Source organism: Lepidochelys kempii, chromosome 6 (genome assembly GCF_965140265.1).
Source record: "Lepidochelys kempii isolate rLepKem1 chromosome 6, rLepKem1.hap2, whole genome shotgun sequence".
NCBI classification, from domain to species: domain Eukaryota; kingdom Metazoa; phylum Chordata; order Testudines; family Cheloniidae; genus Lepidochelys; species Lepidochelys kempii.
The window spans coordinates 53695937-53709346 of NC_133261.1; the positions used below are offsets into that span (position 1 = coordinate 53695937).

At 43.3% G+C, this 13410-nt stretch overlaps 1 protein-coding gene across 2 annotated transcripts in view; it reads right to left on the reverse strand.

Annotated features, from left to right (window-relative positions):
• TRAF6 (TNF receptor associated factor 6) overlaps window positions 1-9143 on the reverse strand; it is a 36589-nt gene extending 27446 nt beyond the window's left edge. Inside the window, exon 1 of one of the 2 annotated variants that reach the window (XM_073348004.1) lies at window positions 9058-9143. The gene's annotated coding sequence lies outside the window, so the exon portion shown is untranslated. Of the gene's footprint in view, window positions 1-8534; window positions 8605-9057 lie in introns of those variants that run through there. The other variant, XM_073348005.1, reaches the window with a different exon arrangement.
• Window positions 9144-13410: the final 4267 nt, after the last annotated feature.

Consider the following 13410-nt stretch of genomic DNA (forward strand, 5'->3'; position numbering starts at 1 on the left):
GAGCTGGGGCAGACAATGAAATGAACAAACAGCAACTTAGTTGTGAAAGCAGTGCATGTGCACTAGCATGATTCTCTGCTGGGGAATTTCCAGGCAAGGGGAATTTTAAATTGCTTGTAGTTCAGATGAAGAGGATGGATTTGAAAATGCAGGATATTCCCAACACCATGTCTAATTTAACCCTTTCTTCGCCACTTCACTAGGCATTTATTCTCCAGTCTAGAAGTCTCAGAAATCCTTTCCCTGATATTCAGCTCAAATTTTTATCCCCTTCCCGCCTAAACAATACTTCTCTGGTCTCATTATAATTATATATTAGCACACATATATACAGATTAGTTTGGAAAAATTATGTTGTGTCAGCCATGGTATTCCTTTAGCCCAGCACCACGCAGCTATAGTCATCAGAATAGCTTTGAAAGGAGGTGGTACCACCTCCCCAGTGACAAGAGCATAAATCTTCAAGTTTAACTACTTGTCCATAGACCAGAGCCCCAGAATTTGTCTGCAATTTAGAAGCCTGGAAAAGTTATGTGGAATGTTTTATATGTACACTGTGGCCTAAACTTTGGCCATTTATCTTTGGTAAATGAAGGCAATACCAAACTAAGGGCTTGTCTACACAAACATTTTATAGCACTCTAACTTGCTGGCTCAGGGGTGTGAAAAATCACCCCTCTGAGCACAGCAAGTCTGAACGCTTTAAAGCGCTAGTGTAAACAGGCTCCCAGCGCTCGGAGCTAATCCCCTCGTGGAGGTGGATTACCAGGAGCGCTGGGAGACCTCTCTCCCAGTGCTCGCGTGCGACCACACTTGCACTTCAAAGCGCTACCGTGGGAGCGCTCCCGCGGCAGCGCTTTGAAGTTTCTAGTGTAGCCATGCCCTAAGCAGTTCAGGCTATATTTTTTTCAATTAACTAAACACCTGAAACTAAACTGAAGTGCATACATATGTCTACAAATACACATAGTAACTATTTCAAAAAAATGAAAGGAATAAGCTGAGAATTAAATTCAGTAATATTTCTCTTTTTAAGGAACTGTGTAGAGTTTTTAGCCTGTGTGTAAAAATAGAGTAACTCCTCACTCAACGTTGCAGTTATGTTCCTAAAAATGCTACTTTAAGTGAAATGATGTTAAGCGAATCCAATTTCCCCATAAGAATTAATGTAAATTTGGCGGGGGGGGAGGGGGGCGGGTTAGGTTACAGGGAAATTTTTTTTGCCAGACAAAAGTGGCTGCAAACATTCCCTGTGGAAACTGAATGTGATGATAAACCCATGTTATCCCACTGGAGTGCACCACTCCCTCCACTTTCCAAAGTGCCGGGGGCAGGGGGGAGGAGAGAAGAAAGTTGTGTATGTGTGTGTGAAAGACAGATGCGCATTGCCCCTTTAAGTATGCTGACTCCACTCTAAGTACACTGCCTTTTTAAGTAGATCAGCAAGTTAAGACAGCAGCTGCTGCCAGCAAGCTCCCTCCATCCTGAGCCCTGTCCTGTCCCCCAACCCCATGATCTGTGGAGATGGGGTACAGGAGTGTGAGGGAAGGAACGGGGGGGGGAGGGGGACACCCTGACATCAGTACTCCTCTTCCCCTCCCATCCCCTGCACAGAAAGTAGAAGGCTCGCAGGAGCAGCTCCAAGGCAGAGGGCAGGAGCAGCACACGCAGTGGGGGAGGGACAGCTGAACTGTCTGGGGATAGCCTGCTGGGCAGTTGCTGCACAGAGAACTTAGGGGAGCTGATAGGGGGGCTGCCGGTCCACCCTGGATCCAAGCCTGCACCAGCTAGCTCCAATGGGCTGCTCTTTCTGCAAGCAGTGGACAAAGCAGGCGGCTGCCAAACAACGTTATGAGGGAGCACTGCACAACTTTAAACGAGCATGTTCTCTAATTGATCAGTGATGTAACAACGAAACAACGTTTACCAGGACGACATTAAGTGAGGAGTTACTGTAAGATGCACTCAGATTTGTCCTACAGACAACCATTTGACAGGAGCCTGAAGACTTCACCTCTAAGGGGGCAGTAGCTGGAGAGATGCTTTCTGAGTTGGGTAGTCAGGCATGGCTTTTCCTGATAGCTGCTGGTGCTGGTTGAATAAATTTGATGTAAATTGTGACAGACTGCTACCAATCGGGAAAGATACTCTGATAAAAATGGAGAATGTGATGCTGAACACTTCTCTGTCAGTCACATCCTTGGGAACAGGCCCAGGCTACATTTTAGGACTCCAAAGGCCCCTCAGTATTGCCTCTCCTGCTTTAAGATCAAACTGCAACTGAACTTTTAACCAGCAGGTAACTCGATGCTGTGAAACTACTTGCACTCCTGCACTATGAAGCAATGAGACTAACCGGGATATCTCAGTCAGAACAGAAGAGCTGGCTCTTACATGAACACCACGTCATAGAATCATAGAATATCAGAGTTGGAAGGGACCTCAGGAGGTCATCTAGTCCAACCCCCTGCTCCAAGCAGGACCAATCCCCAACTAAATCATCCCAGCCAGGGCTTTGTCAAGCCTGACCTTAAAAGTATCTAAGGAAGGAGATTATACTTTGTTGGCTAATATACATATGGTTCCAGTCCAATTAACCGGGGACTATATTAAAATAACAGCCACTGGGCATAATTTAGGATTTTAAAACAATAATATTATGAAAAAATTAGCTTTGCTATGTGGAGCCTGAGGCATGTATGATTTTTGTCTAAAGAAACTGAAGAAAGGAAAAGACTTTGGTAGCAAAAAGCAAAACCAAATATTTACATACAGTAGTTATCCCTCTTGAAAGGACTTGAACAGAATTTAGTTAATCCTCACCACACCCTTGTATCATTAACCGCATTTTACAGATTTGGAAACTGAGGCACAGAGTGGTTACATGCTGTGCCTAAGGCTAGAGTTGGAATTAGAACTCAAATTCCTGACTTCCAGGTGCATACTCAAAGCATGCCGCCTCCTCCTCAAAAGTAAATGCGTGGAAACAGATTTGACTGATCAAAGATCTGGAAAGGGAAAAAAAAATAGCCATGCCATTTTTCATGGAGAAACTGCAAACTGTATTAATTTTCAATAAGCCCAGAGGCAGTCAAATGTAATAGCTTTCCCTTGTGGCTTGTGTGATGAACATTTGGCAACTGAACAAGAGCAGTTATTAATCAGTGGTAGTTTCTACATAAAGCACTTAAACACATGATTAGCTTCAATGGGACTTAAGCCTGTGCTTAACCTCAACTACATGCTGAAGAGCTTTGCAGAATCAGGGCCTAAATAAAGATAGATTGTGGAATCTGGACTGTAGTAGAGAAGGCTCTACCCAGGGAATCCTCTTCTCTTTTAGCTAATCATCAGAGTGGCACAGCGAGACATGACGAGAGGTCCTAATGTTTGTGATTTCTGCTGATTCAGAAGCATGTTTTCTTCTCACTCCATTCCTGCAGTGACACATTGTCTCTTGATTTACCTCCCCACCACCCCCCAAAAAAAGGTTCATAATACCAATAGTCACTTCTTTAGACTATCTATGCAAGATAATAGTCTACGCTCAAACTTAAAAACTTTTGTAACACGGTAAAGCTGTTTTAAGCAAAACAAAGAAAACTCCAAGTTTAGGTCAAATAATTTAAATGCCCAATCTACAAGTCACACAACCAGTCCTAAATCTCTTTTGCACTCAAGACTCCTGTTGAAGTCAACAAGTATTTTGGATGTACAAGGAGGGCAAAAATCACACAGTAAATAGTTACATTTAGAGTCACTAGTGAGAGAGAAAAAAGTTTTAAGGAGGTAACAAATCCTATTGCTCTCTCTCTCTCTCCACACATTGCATAGAATTTATATTCTACATATTTGGTATGTACCTTGCTAGACTTTCTAGAATCAATATAAGAGAAGTATTAGTCACTATAACAATCTGAAGTCATGTATACTAGACACTAGAAATTTTCTATAAATTTTTACTATTATTTCTCTGCCTCATGTATAGGGATGACAAAAAGGAAAAATACATATTGACTAGTCATGATAAGGAAAAATCAATAAAATGAAAACAGGCCGGAATAGTTATGGAACAATATTCTTCCAATACCGTATTCCTTATATGAAGTTACTAAACAAAAATCTAACCCTCTGGTTTCAACCCTCCAGTCCATACAATGTTGCCAGCAGAGGCAATTACTTGAGTGCAAGGAAGGAAATGGTCTTCATGCAGAAATCAAGAGATTGCCACTCTAATTCCAATCTCTGCCGCAAATTTGCCATGTGACTTTGGGCACTTTATTTAGAGCTCAATCCCATAAACACTATTACAAGGCATATTAGTCAATGGGACTACTCACTACAATGCAAAGTGTGTTGCAAGTTTACACTAATATTTGCACATTGAGATCCTTACATTGGAAGGTGCTAGAGAAGAAAAATGGAATACATTCAAACAGAGCATATGAAGTGCAAAAAACAGAATTTCTGTTTTCTTGCTAAAGCCCTTAGTAATAGTTGATTTTCATTCCAAATTTTCCCTTGAGGCATAGGAGTTCTTTAGTAGTGACAGTTAAAACTCCCTAACCGCTTGGCCAATAACAACTGTGATTAAATATTATTTAACTGTCAACCTAAGACTATAAAAAGGGAGAAAATGTTCTTGTTCAAAGCAGGAAAAAACCCCCAAAACCCAGCAATAACTGAAGCCAGTAAGACTTTCAGTTCTAGTCACTGGTGCTGGATAAAATTGCTCTTTCTTTAGGCCCTTGGGAATTTCTGCAGCTTTCTAGCTAGTTTCTCTTTGCTTGGAGAGAATGTTGACAATATTTTATGATTAAGTAATTGCACACTTAGTGTTACTTAGGAGATTAGATGGGAGCTACTCAGTTATGCATGCAGTCTTTCCCCGGAGAGTGCATGTCCTGGTTAATCAAAACAACATTTTTTTTTTTTTTTGGCTTTTCTTACTTTAATAAGATTTCTTGAACAGGACAAAAATTATGATAAACAAAAATGCCTTCACAGTCCAAGGTAGAACACTAAGAAAAGGATCTTGTTTCTACTGAGTATGTTTTAAATGGTCCCAGGTGTGACTGCCCTTGAACATGAGATGACAAATAAATAGTGAATGAGTGTAATTAAAAAAAGCTTATTAAATAATTTAAAGAGCCAGTACATCTGTTGACACTATTTTTTAATTTGGTTGAAATGCTTCTCAGCTATATTCAATTTCTCAAAAATAATACTTTAGAGAGCTGGTACTGATATAAGTAAATACAGAGCAAGTGTCATTTATGATACACACAGTATGGTTCACTGATTAGGGTGCCAACCTGGGATGCAGAAAACCAGGTTTAATTTCCTGATCTGCTACAGATTTGTGTGACCCAGTCTCTCTTATGCCACAGTTCTCCATACTCAGAGGTGCCGTGAAGATTTATATTAAAGATTGTGAGGTGCTCAGATACTGCGGTAAAGGGGATGATGTAAGTACCTAAGATATGCTGTGCCTAAAGCAGAGACAGACACTCTTCTGATACTGAAAACACTTTGTGCATGATTAGTTTTATTTATACAACTAGTCCTATTGACTTCAATGAGAGCAGCCATGGACTTAAAGTTAAAAATACGCATATTTTTAAGATCAGGGCCAAACAGGACTCCCAGGTTCTATTTTTGGCTCCGACATTGATCTGCAGAGTGACCCTGGTCAAGTCTCAGTGCCTTATTTTAAGGCATCTTCTAACCTCATAAGATGGTTGTGAAGATTAGTGTTTGAAGAAATGCTGTAAAACCTTTGGATAAGAAGGTGCTATGCAACCATACTATTGTTAAACAACTGAAATATCCATTCACTTTACTCTTATATTTACTTTTATTTCCCTTTGGCAGATGACAGCAAGAGATCATTTGTGTTGCACTATGTGTTTGTACAGCCACTAACACAATGGAGCTCTGAAATTAACTTGGGCTTCTGGGCACTATTGTGATACGAATAAGATTATTTTGTCTGGAGATGCTGGATTAATTAAATTCACTGACACTGAACTGAAAATATGTACACTTCGTGTCTAAAGATTTTCCATTAAATAGATTTTTAGTAGCAAAAGTATTTTCAGGATGATTTAAAAAAACTGCACAGCATATTAGTTTACAACATTAAAACCTGACACCTACATTCATTAGTGCCTGGTGAAACTCCAGGAAAGTTTAATTGTGGGGGAAAACTGGAGAAGAACGTGGAATGAGCAGCAGACCAATGCGTAGGTAGTGTGGGCAAGAGGCTCATTTGCTGGCCATCACCAAAATAGTTCTACTGTTTTATCAAGTGTACTTAATATGTGAATAAGTTCTCTGCATGGTATTGAGGCTAATTTTGTGGTCCTTTCATGCTACAAGAAAAGTGAAATAACATGAATATGAAGTCATGGACTAGAAAACTATGGCTCTTGATATTAAATTTAATCACAGGATCTGTAGAGAAACAGAGTTTGCTAGCACTTTTCTCAACACTTGTAGCTTCCAGAAGTGTATGGAAACAAGATGCTATAGCTTCAATGCAATTATAAGCAGAAAAATGACTTAAAGGGGTTCCATGTTTAGAACTTGCAAATCAAAAGGTGGCTTTCTAATGACAAGCACTGATTCCCAAACTATATTCTTTTTATCTTTTCCATCACTGAAGATGGCATTCAGAACTTTACCACTCTGTTGATATGACACAGAACAGAATCCACATTGCTCATGAATAGCTGTTGGCTGTGCAGTCCTAAAATTTGCCAGAGGCATATTTTGCCTCTGACAAGGTGGTTCTATTCTTAATCATTTTTAATATTATGACCACACTAATCCACTATGATTACAGACTATCACTTAATAGGAGGAAGGTTTCCCCATCATCTTAAACAATGGATGTAATCCAAACTGGTCTGACAATCTGATCAGTTTTGCAGCTCTCTTGACTCAAATCTAAAGAGGCATAATGTTACCTTGTTTGAGGCAGAATTTATTAAATGAAACCAGTGTTACTGCATTCATAACTTATTACACAGATGGAGAGAGATACGGGTAAGGCAAGTTACACTAGGCAAGGTTTCCCTTCCCCTCCCCACACCACCAACAATAATCATCACATCTAACACACTGAGAGCTGTAAACTCACATATGTACAGCTAAGTCAGTCTCTCTTTTTGACTACTATTATTTGTGTTGCAACCTATGAATGTCAGAAAAATACCATAATCCCATTAACCAGTCCATAGTTTAACAGATGAAAAGTTAGAGAAAGCTCAAAAGAGAATCTACGACCAGTTTCTAGGCTCAAAGAACCGAACAAACAATTACAGGATGATCATTTTTTTAAAGCCAGCATTGGCATTAGAAAACTAATAGAAGGCAGCAGGGATCAGGATCAAGAGAGAAAACACATAGTATCTATCCCAAGAATTTACCCCAAATAAAAATCCTTCAAGCTATTACACTTGGCAAGGGAAGTACTTAAAATATTTATTATAAATATCAAATACTGCCTGTCTGTACCAAAGAGCAACTACCATTCTTGCAAGCAAATTGTATGCTCTCTCAGATCTCATTTTTAAAGCACTTATAATCAATTAATCAATTCCTAAAGCACTTAAAGTAGATATTAGCCCCATTTTACAGACAGGAAAATGGAGACAAATGGAAATCAAGTGATTTGTCCAAGACTATACAAGGATTCTGACAGAGTTTGGGTAGAACTCAGGGATTTCCTTACAACTAGTCCTTCACTCAAGCCACTAGATCACACAAAAAGAAGTCCATCTGGATATCAGGGAGCAGGATCAATTAATCAGTGGCCATATATTCCCCTCATGTAAACCAATACAATCCTAATCTCAATGAGACTGGTGCTTGCTATAAAGAGTGAGGGAAGAATCTGGCTCACAGTGTCTACAAACACAGTCCAGACTGAGGCATAGTTTCCATTTAAGAAAAAAAAAATCATACTGCTTTAGAGATTCCAAGGCCAGAAAAAGGACCACTGGAATCCTCTAATCCAGTGATGGGGAACCTGTGGCCCACAGGCCACACGTGACAGTCCAGGTAATTTGCTGGTGGACAGTGAGAAAGTTTGTTTACATTGAATGTCCACAGACATGACGGTCCACAGCTCCCAGTGGCCACGGTTCGCCGTTTCCGGCCAATGGGAGCTGCGGCCAGTGATGCGGGCTAGCCACTGCTTCCCGCAGGTGGGCAGCCCTGCCTGCAGACGGTCAATGTAAACAAACTGTCTCGCGGCCCACCAGTAGATTGCCCACAGGTTGCCCACCACTGCTCTAGTCTGACCTTCTGTATAACACAGGACACAGAACTTCCCCAAAATAATTCCTAGAGCAAAGCTTTAAAAACATCTAATTTTAGTTTAAGAACTGCCAGTGATGGAGAATCCCCGCCCAGCCCTGGTAATTTGTTCCAGAGGCTAACGACCCTCGCTGTTAAAAATTCAGACAAATTCAGACAGGAATTAAGGCTAAGTGTCCACTTCCAGTAACCACCGGAACGGGTTATACCTTTCTCTGTTAGACGGACGCTCCTCATCAAACATCTGCGCCCCCCACAGATACGTACAGCCTGTGACCAGGTCCCCCCCACCCCGCAGCCCCTCGTTGTGAAGCGGCACAGCCCCCAGGAGCTCACGCTACGCTCCGAGGCAGGTCCCCCCATTCTAGACCCGCCCTCGCCGCTCGCCTCTGACCCCTCTCGCGTTTATCAACAGGCAGGATGTTGCCCTCTCAGCCTCTCGGAAGGATCCCGGCCACGCTACGCGCTCTCCAGCCGCGGGCAGCGAGCCACGCTCCGAGCTCTCCCTCCCCTTTCCCGGCCCCAGCGTCTCGCTCTCTACGGGTCCCCCCCGCCCGGGAGGCAGGGAGACGCCGCAGGCCCCTTTCCCAGGCCCGGAGCTGGGGACAGGACCCGGCGGCCCCGACCCCGCGTCACGGCGGGGAAGCCGGGTCCGGGCGGAGCCGCCTGGACAGCCCGGGGAGGGGAGGGGAGGGGCCGGTGGGGCCCAGCGGTCCCCGCCCGAACACTCACCTCCGGCCGAACCGCCGCCTTCGGTTTCTCCCCCCAGCCAGGTCACTCCTTCCGACTCCCCAGAAGGACGGGCGGACGCCGCGGCCAAGAGGGACCTGAAGGAAGGCGGCTAGCGCTGCGCAGCGCCCCCTGCGGCCGGTCCGCCCGGGCAGGGCCGCTCCCGCGGGTACTTACCCCGCACTGCCGGCGGCCGTGCCCCGTCGGCGCTGGAGATTTACCAGTCTGAGCCTGCCTGCGCTGGAGGCTGGTGCCTGACTCCCCTCTCAGGCCCTGTGCAGGGATCCCTGCCCTAGTTGAGCCTCTCTTCGCAGCCCCCGCAGCATTGGGGTCCGCCGAGGGCCAGTCAGGACGCAGAGCCGGTGCTAGCCCCTGGGGGGCCCTCAGCAGAATATTTTTGGGTCCCCCTCCCATAATACTAAAACAGGCCAATGAAAAACAAATGGGGATCGCACCGCGGGCTACCTAAACAGCTGATGAGTCTTAGGTGCCTCACACAAGCATAGGATTTGCTGTTGGAGACTGAGCAGAAGGAGCCAGGCCGCCTAGCTCCAGCCCATCAGCCATGCACCCAGTCAGCCACTTACCTAAGCCCCCTCTCCACCCCGTGCCCCTCTCCTTGGTATTTCCTACTAGCTAATGTAGGTAGCTTACCACTCAGCTTTTGCAGATCTCTTTTTTAGGTGCCTAATTCTCTCCATGCATTGTATGGTGAACCTGGGTGCCTAGCTCGGGGCTGAGAATTTCAGTAGCTGGCAGGGCACCTAGGGAGTAGGTGTTTCAACCCTGGGTTGAATAACCGTTAAGTCCCTTTGGGCATCTGGGCCTTCCCCACTCTATGCCTCCTTTTCTCTATCTATAAAATGAAGATAAGAACACTTTCCCACTCACAGAAGGCTTAATTAGTTCCAAAAAATGTCTTTTAAAAAGGCCCATTTGTTCATACAAAAATACACATGAAAAAAAGCATACTTACATTTCTACATGGGGTAGCACAACAGCAGGTTGCAAAATAGGCACTTGTACAAACAGATGGTTATTTTTGCCCCCATTCCTGCAAACACATATATGCTTTATTTTAAGCAGGTATGTAGTCCCACTGTTTTCCAAATAATGGTTCGTAGGAGGGGGGCCTTTTTGTGCATAATGACATTGGTGCTGAATGGAAAAGTGATCCTTCTTTTTACAGTAATGGTGTAAAGTGTTTTGAGACCTTTGTATGAAATACACATGTAATGGTGTGTGTTAAAGTGGCCAGGGCTTCTATACTTATCCAGCCACATAGCTAACATACCCCTTGCGATTAACTGCACTGCGTATTAGGTACCTACCACTCTACTGCATCACAGATCAAAATGTTGACCTAGCAATTATTTTGGGAACTTGTAAGCACTTATTCTTGGAAGTGCTTTTGCAACTACATCTTTTTGGGTGGGCAACTGGGAATTTTTTTGTCACTGTGATTCCTGTGTCTTACACTACCATTGGCTCAGCTCCACTCGTACTAGTAATGGGGAGAGAGATACCATAGACAAAGCATAGGCTGGTCTACCACAGTACCATCTAACCTTGTTTAAGGGTTGCTGATAGACTGAATGAAAATGTTCTTATAAGGAGAAAGAAAAGGAGTACTTGTGGCACCTTAGAGACTAACCGATTTATTTGAGCATAAGCTTTCGTGAGTACTCCTATTCTTTTTGCGAATACAGACTAACACGGCTGTTACTCTTATAAGGAGAGTTACACCTGCATCTCTTTTGTATGTCAACAGTGCCATCCTGCGGTAGACTTATAAAATTGCCTTGCCACTTCAGGCAGGGGGAATGAAAATGAGCATTATTAACAGCTCTACTTAGGAAACCCTAAATTGTCTTTTACGTTTGCAAAAACCGAGCAGTACATTCACTTTTCCATGCTCAGAGGTTCTTTTTACAAGCTGTTATTTTTCATTAACCTCCTCCTTTGCTGTGGGATGCAGTTTGAGAGGCTATTTTTTCAAATACACATATGATATGAATTCCAAAGCATTAAGATAAATAACACTGGCATAGAGCTAAACAATAAATCACAACACAGGGAAAGAGCAGGTGCAGAGTACTAAGCAGGTGCAGCTGCAGGGCCTTACTCCTGACAGTGGCTAGGTCTTGTAAGTAATATAGTTTTAATAAACACTGTGATTTGGACATCAACGTGGCCATGAGGTTCTTTCATATTACACTTGTGGTGTAAACAGAAAAAGACCCATGTCCCTCAGTGTGACCTTGGGTAAGTCATTTAGGCTTTTTGTGCCTCAGTCTCCCTGACTATAAAATGGGAATAATGATACTTACCTTTGTAAAGCACTTTGAAAGTTTCGGATGAAAAGTTCAACATATTTGCAAAGTACTCTTGCTGTTCCTGTAACCCACCAAATAATACTAGTGCAGGTGCTCATCCTAGGAATGGGAATATTCTGGGATTCTGAAATCCCAATCAGAGTTTATTCTGACACTTTATTTCAAATCTAGTTTTAATGACCATATTCAGTGCAACCTCCAACTCCTAATGATTTATGAGGTGCTGAGGCCCATAGGGGCTGTCCATAAATTACATAATACCCTTTTTGGTGATTTTTTTGAGACCCAACCCTTGTAACACTGAAACAAAAGAGGCAAAATTGAGGACCTACCTACCCTTCCTGCATTAGGTAATTTATAGACAACCCTATAGGTTATATCTACACTTGGACCTGGAGGTATACATTGCAGCTCAAGGAACATACCCCTGCTAGCTTTGATTGAGTAGCCCACTAAAAATAGAGTATAGTCCTGGCAGGAAGGGTTAGCCACCTTAAAGATGTGCCTTGTGCCTTGGATAGGTATGTACTTGGGAAGGCGATCCTCCCCAGCAGGTACACTCTATTTTTAGCACGCTAGCTTGATCAGAGCTAGTGCAGACATGTCTCCTCGAGAGGGAATTTACATCTGCTCAAATGTAGACATACCAATTGCTGCCAGATCCCCACCTTGTGACATAAAGTGATGCAGAAACACTGTTCACCACTTGATGGTGCCAGCTGCATGGGGAAAACAAATACCCATCTGGCTTAACACGGCACACACTACTGCAGAAATTAGGCTTTGGTTGGGAATTAATCACAGCCGATGCTCAGGCTACTGCAATTCAGGATGAATTAAAACTTTTACAAGCTGACTTCTCTACAAGACAATTCCACATGTGCTTGAGACGCAAAGCATTAAGCTGCATGCATAAGAACTCAAATGGTTACTGTGATAATTGAGCTATTTCCTAGAGTACCTGATAGTTTGTGTTAAAATCCCTGCTCCAGGGAGACAGAGCAGGCATCCAGCCATCTCGGTGATGTTCTGAATAAACACCTCAGAGAGGGATTTGCTAAACTACTTACCAAACAGCTCCTCCAACAATCCCCATTGTAGTGAACTGCATTTGTGCTACTTCATGTAAGAAAGGAAAGCACAGCTTGTGTCAGTGGAGAGAGATTTTGATTGACACCTGCTAATGCAGCCTGACTTGGAGGGCTTTTGAAATGTTTTCTCCAAGAGCTAGTGTTTGAATAGTTCCACTCAGGTTACAAGGAAGTCCAGGCAGAAGGGGGATCAGAGAGGAAGTAGGGCCCACAAGAGGCACTCTAGTTAAGGGTCCAATGTTTACAGAAATTAACAGTTCAGCTGTGAGATTTCCACTTTCCTGCTGACGCTTAGCAGGGACTGTCTTAGTCTGGGAATAACCTCTGTGTTTTCTTTTTCACTATGGACCCAATCCTGACATCCCTGCTAATTTGTTACTCAAGCAAAAATCTCAGTGATGTTCTTGCTCCCCAAAACTTCCATTTCATTTCAGTGAGAATTTTGTCTGGGTCCAAATTTGAGTCAGTTTATCAGGATCTAGTTCTACATTTGGTTTGGATCATTGTGAACAATTTGCTCTGCGGTGGCTCATTAAACCTATTTACTGGGGCACGGTTAGCATCCGTTATGGTACATGGTGCAATTTGAACCACTGACTCAGGAGTAGCTGCACTTCTATAGGCCTCATCACTCTTGAAGCCAGTACTCTTAAGGGGCTCTGGAGTTGGGAAGTAGGGAACCCTCCGACCTCTTTGCCCAATAGCAAGAAAAGTGCTACTGTGTCTTGTATGAGAAGATTTAGCTAAATAACATCTTAGGGAGCACTGTCTAATCAGAGAGAGGTAGCGTGATCCAGAGGAAAGGGCACCTGACAGTGAATCAGGAAATGTAGGTCTCTCCCTGGCTCTGTCTGCTCTGTGATCTGGGCAAGTCACTTTGCCTCTCAGTGCCTCATTTTCCCCATCTGTAAAATGAAAATGGTGATATT